Here is a 7,948-nt window from a genome sequence, read left to right on the forward strand (position 1 = left end):
TAATGCTTTGTGGTTTAAAGGATGCCGTGATCTATTGTGATCCCTGTGATGTAATGTTTTCTTGTGTATCTGTATTGATTATGAATAAATTTTTTGTAGCTATGCAATTCTTTCATTATGGTTTAGTCTTTTAGAAGTAACTCTATACAGTGTTCTTAATAATCAAGTATCTTATTGCATTTAATCTGCCCACAGAAAGTGTTGGGAGAACACAAAATAATTATAAATATTGCAAATTTATCGGTTTTATAACTAAAACCATTACTTTATTCATTTGTTTACAAAAAATATGTATCACATTAGATATTTTCTGAGTCATGATGTGTAGTATTGACAACGAACAATTTTATGTTTCATTTGCTGTAAGTGATAGGCCTATTTTTTAGACACAAATCATTGGTGTAGAATCTGGAACCAGGTCTTCCTGTTTAGTGCATTTGTTTGCTGACTGAGAGCAAGTGCACAGGGGCAGGAGAACGTGATGCCTGCTCAGCAGTTCAGGGTCTCTGAATACCGCAGGTTCTGCTCCTTCTGCCAGCCAGACTGGGCCACTTCCCTTGACATGCTGCTTCTCGTGTTGTTTACTCGCTCTCTCAGGTCACAGCAGTGGGCAACTGTCGTTCATCACACCCGTCAGTCTGTAGCAGTGTTCCCCAATCCGGTCCTTTGGGACCCACAGGCGGTCCATGTTTTTAGGGGCAAAAACGTGGACTGTCTGGCAGGGAGCTCGGAGGGAGCAAAAACGTGGACTGGCTGTGGGTCCCTGAGGACTGGATTGTGAAACACTGATCTGTAGGACTTCTGAACTGTTCAGCATGACTGCAGTCCTGGTCCCTGTTAGAAATGAGTTCTCTGCCAGTCAGTATGTGCTCACCAGCCAATTTCCCCTTTAGCGCTCATTCATATGATATTCATTGGTAAGCTGTCAGAGGTATGGGCCAATACTTGCTGCTCATAGGGTCTTTTCATCGTTGGCCCCGCCCCTATTGTTGGCCTAGTACTAAGCACTATTGCCTCACACCTCTGGGATGGGGGTTTGAGTCCCTACCGTGACTCCATGTGTGTCATTTGCATGTTTTCCCTGTGTGGCGTCCCCCACAGAGCATAAACAAGCTGAAGTGAACTTAATTTACCGAATCGTTCGTAGGTATAAATGTTGTGTGAGTGTGTGAGTCTGCGATGGGCTGGCCCCCCATCCTGGGTTGTTCCCTGCCTCGTGCCCATTGCTTCCGGGATAGGCTCCGGACCCCCTGTGACTCAGTAGGATAAGCGGTTTGGAAAATGGATGGATGGATGGATGAACTGTGCCCTGTGATGGGTTGGCGCCCCATTCCGGGTTGTTCTGTACCATGTGCCCATAGCTTGTGTGATAGGTTCTGGGCCCCCATAACCCTGCATAAGACAAGCAGATACAGAAAATGGATAGATGGATGGATGGAGTTTCCATCGCATTTTCCTTACTAGTCTAAAGGCTAAGAAGTGACTTCTCCGTGCATTTGTGAGCTGAAACTATGGAAAATCACCATATTTTAACAAACGCGTCACATCCCTTTCCTCCTTCCCCCAGCTGGGGCAGACTGTCACGTAGCACCTCCTTAAGCTTTGAAGGGCTTTTCAAAGGTTCCCTCTGGAGATCTCCCAGGCACATTTGAATTGGCAGGTTCGGGTCCCCGCAGAAACTTCCAAGAAGTGCACAACAAAAGCTTTGCCGCTCTGCACAAAAGAGCAGTCAGGTAAAACCCAGCATATTAAATCAGCTGCATCATCATCAATGCGTTTAATGGCCCGTTTCCTCTACTTCCAGCCCTGATGTGGGGATCTCATTCTGTCTGTTGCTTTTCTTCCTTGAAGACTGTTGTCATTTACAGCGACATCCACCAAGATTCATTCACACGCCCATGGAAGACCCATTTCCTCTGAATATCATTTGATCTGCTTAAGACCTTTATCTGGTAACTAAGCTCATGTTTGGGAAGTAATTACTTCACTGGAAGTGCTTTAATTTCATTTTGCATTGCCCGCTGAACATCACATATACTTTCTCAGTTGCAAACAAATTTAGAACAATAAAGAGTAACAGTGGGTTACGACGCTTTCGGTAAAGACATTTGAACTTTTTTATGTATATAATTTGCAGTCAACAAACTGAACAAAATTTCCCAAGAATGCAAGAAGGCTATGAATTGAAGGTTTATAAAAATATATAAAGCTGGTTAATGGAGCCAGAAAACTTCAATGCTGCACAAATTTTAATTGAGATGGTCAAGAGGGTGTGAATTATGTACAGATAAGTGAGTGTGATTTCTCTTTTAAAACTGTATGACTTTACAACATATTAATATGAACAAAGTGTGGAAACCAGACTAAAGAAATTAAGTGCAGAGGGGAGGGTGATGTTTGCGTGAAACAGTACGTCGCGAGTAATGAAACCATTGGCTGACATAACTGGCAAACTGCGTCCTTAAAGCAACATTTCAATTGAGGCATAAGTCCCATCACAGTAGTGCTTCCACAAAGAAATAATACATAAGGAACAAAGGAGAAAAGGAGTAGAGGAGAGGTTTAAACGTGGAAGGTGCATAATTTAGTGCCAAGTTGTCTCCTTTCATGGTGTCGTGCCAGTTTAGCCTGTCATTGACGACGATGCCAGGCTACTTACAGCACTAAATACAGTTCTTTCATGGAGTATACTTACAGCTCACTACACCATTCTACTCTACGCTACATAATTTCTGACCTTATTTACCAGACTATCTGTGTTAATCTTTGAGAAATGCCTCAAGATCCATCTTTCACGGGAGCCCCCTTAATAAGTCCTGTTACCACTGACATACTCTCTGTCTTTATTGCCTGGTTTTTGGTTCAGTTCCCTTGGCAACACTGGATGCTCTTTTTTGTATCTTACTTTGTGCACATATCTAGTGGGAAGCTAGTCTTCATCGTGTTTTTCAGGTAGATCTTAGAACAAACTGCTCTTGCCTACAGCACCGACATCACCCAGGAACTTGCGTATGGATGCTGATTGTCAATGCTGGGGGAGTCCATGGGGAGACCTAGGCAAGCTTTACTGCCGAGCCCACCCCCCCATCCCCCCTTCCACACACACACCATGCAACAACAAAATTTACTGCAGTGCTGTTTGTGAATGTGTTCAATATAGATCTCACAGTACTGGACTGGATTTTTCAGCGGATCACTGTTTTCCTGATAGCCAGGAGGCAGCATTTGTTGGGGGGGGGGACACTTCAGACCCTCTGTCCCTTAGTGCTGAAGCCCCTGTGGGCCACATCCTCTCTCCTATGCTCTAGTTTCTCATATATTGTATCACCCAACTGTTAAACTCCACACATTTGCATTTGATACTAAATGTTGATCAGCCAAATGATGGTGACAGATCAGAATGTGGAAGTAAATGGACTGGCGCCATGATGCAGTCATAACAGTAAATGATCTGTAGACTGCAGAGATGACTATAGGAAAAGCCTCTCTCTGGCCTCCTAACCATCCATGGCTGAACAGTTAATACAGCTTAATACAGAACCATAATATCCTAGGATCTTAAATGGGAGAAGAATGCCGACTCCATAACCAAAAACGTCTAGAAGAGGATATACTTCCTGCAGCAGTTGAAAGAGTTCAACCTTCTACAGACAATGATTGCACATTTCTTCACAGTTGTCACTGACTGTGTCCCCATTATACCCCAAGCAGAGGACCATGAGTCAGATCTCCATCTCGTCTGACTATCTGTCTTTATCTGATTCCAAAATATCTGTACGCTGATGTTTGTTATCACAGTATTCCTATCTGTACGCTGATGTTTGTTATGACAGTATTCCTATCTGTATGCTGATGTTGGTTATCACAGTATTCCTATCTGTATGCTGATGTTGGTTATCACAGTATTCCTATCTGTATGCTGATGTTGGTTATCACAGTATTCCTATCTATACTCTGATGTTATAAGTCCCTACAAACACCATGTCAAAACAAATTCCTTACATGACCCATAAACCTCATTCTGGTTGTGATAACTGGCTCCATGTATTCAATAAGATGTAATCCTGGTCAGAACTGCAACAGTCCGTTCCTCTTTCATTCCCCTTATGCTGCACGCACTGTTTCACAAGCTGCCCATGTTCATTTCCTCTCACTGCTGTCACACATATCAGTCTGGTTGCACACAGCTAGGCTCTTTCAGCACATCCAGTCCAAGCACCCTTGCTCTAGAGGTTTGTGCTGCGTATACTCCGCCTTACTCAGCACGATAAATTTAGCTCAGTTTCACCGAGAGTACTAAAAATGTCTTTTAAATAATGCACAGACGGTGAGAGTGTTTCCTTGTATTATTTAGCACTATCATAACATTAGGTGTGCAGCGGTGGATATCGTGGGATTTATGTGTCTGGTGTTTGTCGGTTCTCCACATGGTCCCACAACTCCAGAACTCCAGTTTCCTCCCATCGTCCAAAAATTGATGCAGGGAATTTGCGTCTCTACATTGCCTATAGAGCGTGTGTGTGATAAGACGTGCATCTTATGCAGGCGACCCCCTGCCTCTAACCCTGTACTTCATGGGATATGCTCTAGGACAGGGGTCCCCAGTTCCAGACCTGGAGGGTTAGAATCCAACACAGTCTGCAGATTTCCCATTTTGGATTCTGGCCCTGCAGTACCGGAATTGGGGAACCCTGCTCTAGGTTACTCATGACCCTGTATTTAATAAGTAGATATGGATAGTACACGATTGCAAGGAAATACGACTATTATTCTTTTAAAACACTATATAAATACAGACTCTCCGTGGGTTACGATAATCCACGTTATGATGTTTACGATTGGTAAATGTTTTTCATTTACAGTATATTATTCAATAAATTACATGAGATTTTCAATACTTTATTATAAAAATAAAGTGTGTTAATGATTTTGACCAACTGTAGGCTAATGTAAGTGTTCTAAGTATGTTTAAGGTAGGATAGGCTAGGCTATGATGTTTGTTAGGTTAAGTGGTACTGTATCACAATGCATTTTCGCCTTACGATATTTTCACATTACGATGTGTCAGAAGGTCACCCCATCATAACCAGGGGAGAGTCTGTACTATAAATACTAACAACTTTGTCACATGAATCATATGTAGCATCTAAAGCTTCTGCCCATATGTGAACTGGCTGCTAAAGTGTAAACACAGGAGAGGAGGAGTGGAGGAGTGGAGAGATTCCCCAGGCCAGTGCAGATGCAGTGAAACAGTGCGACATGGACAGCCCTTGCCTCGCCAGGTCTCTTCTGCCTGTTCCACACCCTGCCTCTGGATGAAATCTGCATGAAAAACTGATTTACTCAGCAGTACTACACTAGAGGAGTAACCTTTGCTCTTAGCTGAGCTCTGAGGTTTGATTGTATGTGTGCTGCACTAGGACTCCACTGCTTACCACACATAGTACTGGTCGTCCATAAGTTTTAGAAGAACTGTTTTTTTTAGCTCATGCACATAGACAAGAGAATTACACTAGTGACCAAAATTGTGGAGACACCTAGCATTTTTAGCGTTACACTTTTACTGCATGAATAAAATTACTACATGAATATTGCCGGTAATGTTTATAAACAATCAAAGAATGTTTACAGATATCATACACTGGATGATTAAATAACTGACTGGAGCGACAGCTGAATAAAGTTCAATTTCTAAAAATTGGAAGTGTTTCCCCAATTTTGGCCACTAGCGTACATTCATAAATGCAAACGTTTTTTTTTCAAAATGTTGCTGAGTTGGGAGTTTTACCAACATGCCCTGCGGACTGGGATGTTTTCGTGAGACGTGTGTCCTAGCAGAATGCTCACTGCGGATACGAGTGTTAGACAGCCGTGTGCACTGCCCTGCATAGACAGTGCAGTTTTTTCCGGGGCCTTTAAAGCAGATTGCAGTACATTACGTCAAAATCTGATTTGTGTGCTTTGCCAGACTCTCAGAAAGCACAGCACTCGCACCAAGGGGAATGACTTCAGATGTTTATGTATAAGAGAGCCAAGTGAGGCATGCTTCTCGATCTGGACCCCGGAAACAGAAGGACATACAAGTTGCTTATTCTGCTGAGAGAATCACTCACTCGTTTTTGTTTTCTTCTGGCAAATACAGAAGTGAAGTAGAAGTGTTTTGCAGACTCTGCTTTTTCTGCACTAAATGCACTCACGTTGTGAAAGGAAGGTAATGAGTTGCCTTCCACGTTATCTTAAGAGGCTTATTTAAAGCTGTTATGCTGAGCGCGTTTTTCCATATTTACTACCGGGTATCATTCTGCGCAGCAGTTTATTTACAGTACATTACTCATCGGCGTTTTCATTGGCCGCTGATCGTCTTTGTTTTCTTATACTTTGAAAGATAATCAAATTCAAACAAGATGCGCAAACTTAATTAAGAGAACTGAACTTATAACAGTGATATAATAACGACGGACTTGGTTCGACACAATTAAAAAAATTATGATGGAGGAAATTCAGTGCATGAAGGTTAAATGACGTCAGCTGGGATGAAAAGCAGCATCTGCTGTGAAATGTGCTGGATGTTCTTGGGCTACGGCGTGGCTCAGCCCGCCGGTGGCGAGAGATGGAGAAGGAGAGAGTCTGTCCAGACCGAGGAAGGTGCCAGGAAGCCGGGCTGTCCTCCTGCTCGTGATTAAGGAGTCTGGGGACTTTGGCAGCAGAGTTCCCCCAGATGCTCCTCCAGCGGAGTCGGCAGAACGCATGCAGCTCTCCGCAATGCGAAAAACCACCTGCAGACACGTGCGTCACGACCTTTAGGCGCTGGGATTCAACTGCGGGTGACATCGGTGGAACTGTAAAGCGGACGAACCGCGTTTGATTTATCACCAGGAAGCTCTTCGAATCCATATCAGCGGGCAGCGCCTTTCCAAACACAGTCATAATGCAGGTTATGAATAATTATAGGCCGCATGCAGTGTCTGCCAGAAAATATTTGTTTCATGTCTTTGAAAGGGCGCAGTGACATGTATATAGTGTTAATATTTGGGAAACCTTGTTATTAAAGTTGCAACATGTGATCTAAACTGCAATTCAGCTACGAAGTTGGATTAGCTAAGGATAGAGACCGGGACTTAATTTGGCCTGATAGGACACAGCTACAGACTGCCCATTGGACAGGGCAGACAGAGGACAGGAACGCATGACAGAAGATGGAGTGTCATGTCCTGGACATGCACATAGCAGAAACACAATACACTTTAACTTAAAAGCTGAACGGCAATATTCATCCTGCATTCAGATGTAAAAATAAGAGAAACTCATACTTGTCACAAAACATAGTTAACAAAAGCATTCTCTTCACATAAACAGATTAGCAATGCACCAATATGCAAACGAATGGCAAGTAAATGAACTGTGTGATACTGGACATGGGTGAGCCAAATACCAAACACACCTCGGGCATCTTCCAATGGTGTAATACGACCTCCCAAAGCCAGGTGGTACCCTCACCTTTTGTTTTTACTTGGAAACCTGCTTTCGGTACATTCCCCTTTAACGGACATTGGCTGAACATGGTAAAGCATTTAAGTATATAGGAGAAAATTTTCATATTGGTGTCTTATGGTCCTGTATTTACATTGTAGTATTCTAAATACTTTTTGTATCGTTTGGTGGTGTGTAGCTCAGCGAATTATGGACCTGTGTCCATAAGGAGGTGGGTTTGTATCTGGTGGCCTGCAGAGTGACCCTATCACTTGAATAAGGCAATTAACTTCTTTGGGATGCAAACAATATTTCCTTATTTATATTGTATGTCATTTTGGACAAAGTACCAGCTGAATATATAATATATAAATGATTACCCAGTTTTTTTTGCTATGACCCCACCCTTGCACCTTCAATCTTTTGGAAAGATCATCATCCCTTCTTAGATTGGAACATTCCACATTGTGTTTTTTTC

The sequence above is a fragment of the Brienomyrus brachyistius genome, chromosome 22 (assembly GCF_023856365.1).
Source record: "Brienomyrus brachyistius isolate T26 chromosome 22, BBRACH_0.4, whole genome shotgun sequence".
In the NCBI taxonomy this organism is placed as follows: domain Eukaryota; kingdom Metazoa; phylum Chordata; class Actinopteri; order Osteoglossiformes; family Mormyridae; genus Brienomyrus; species Brienomyrus brachyistius.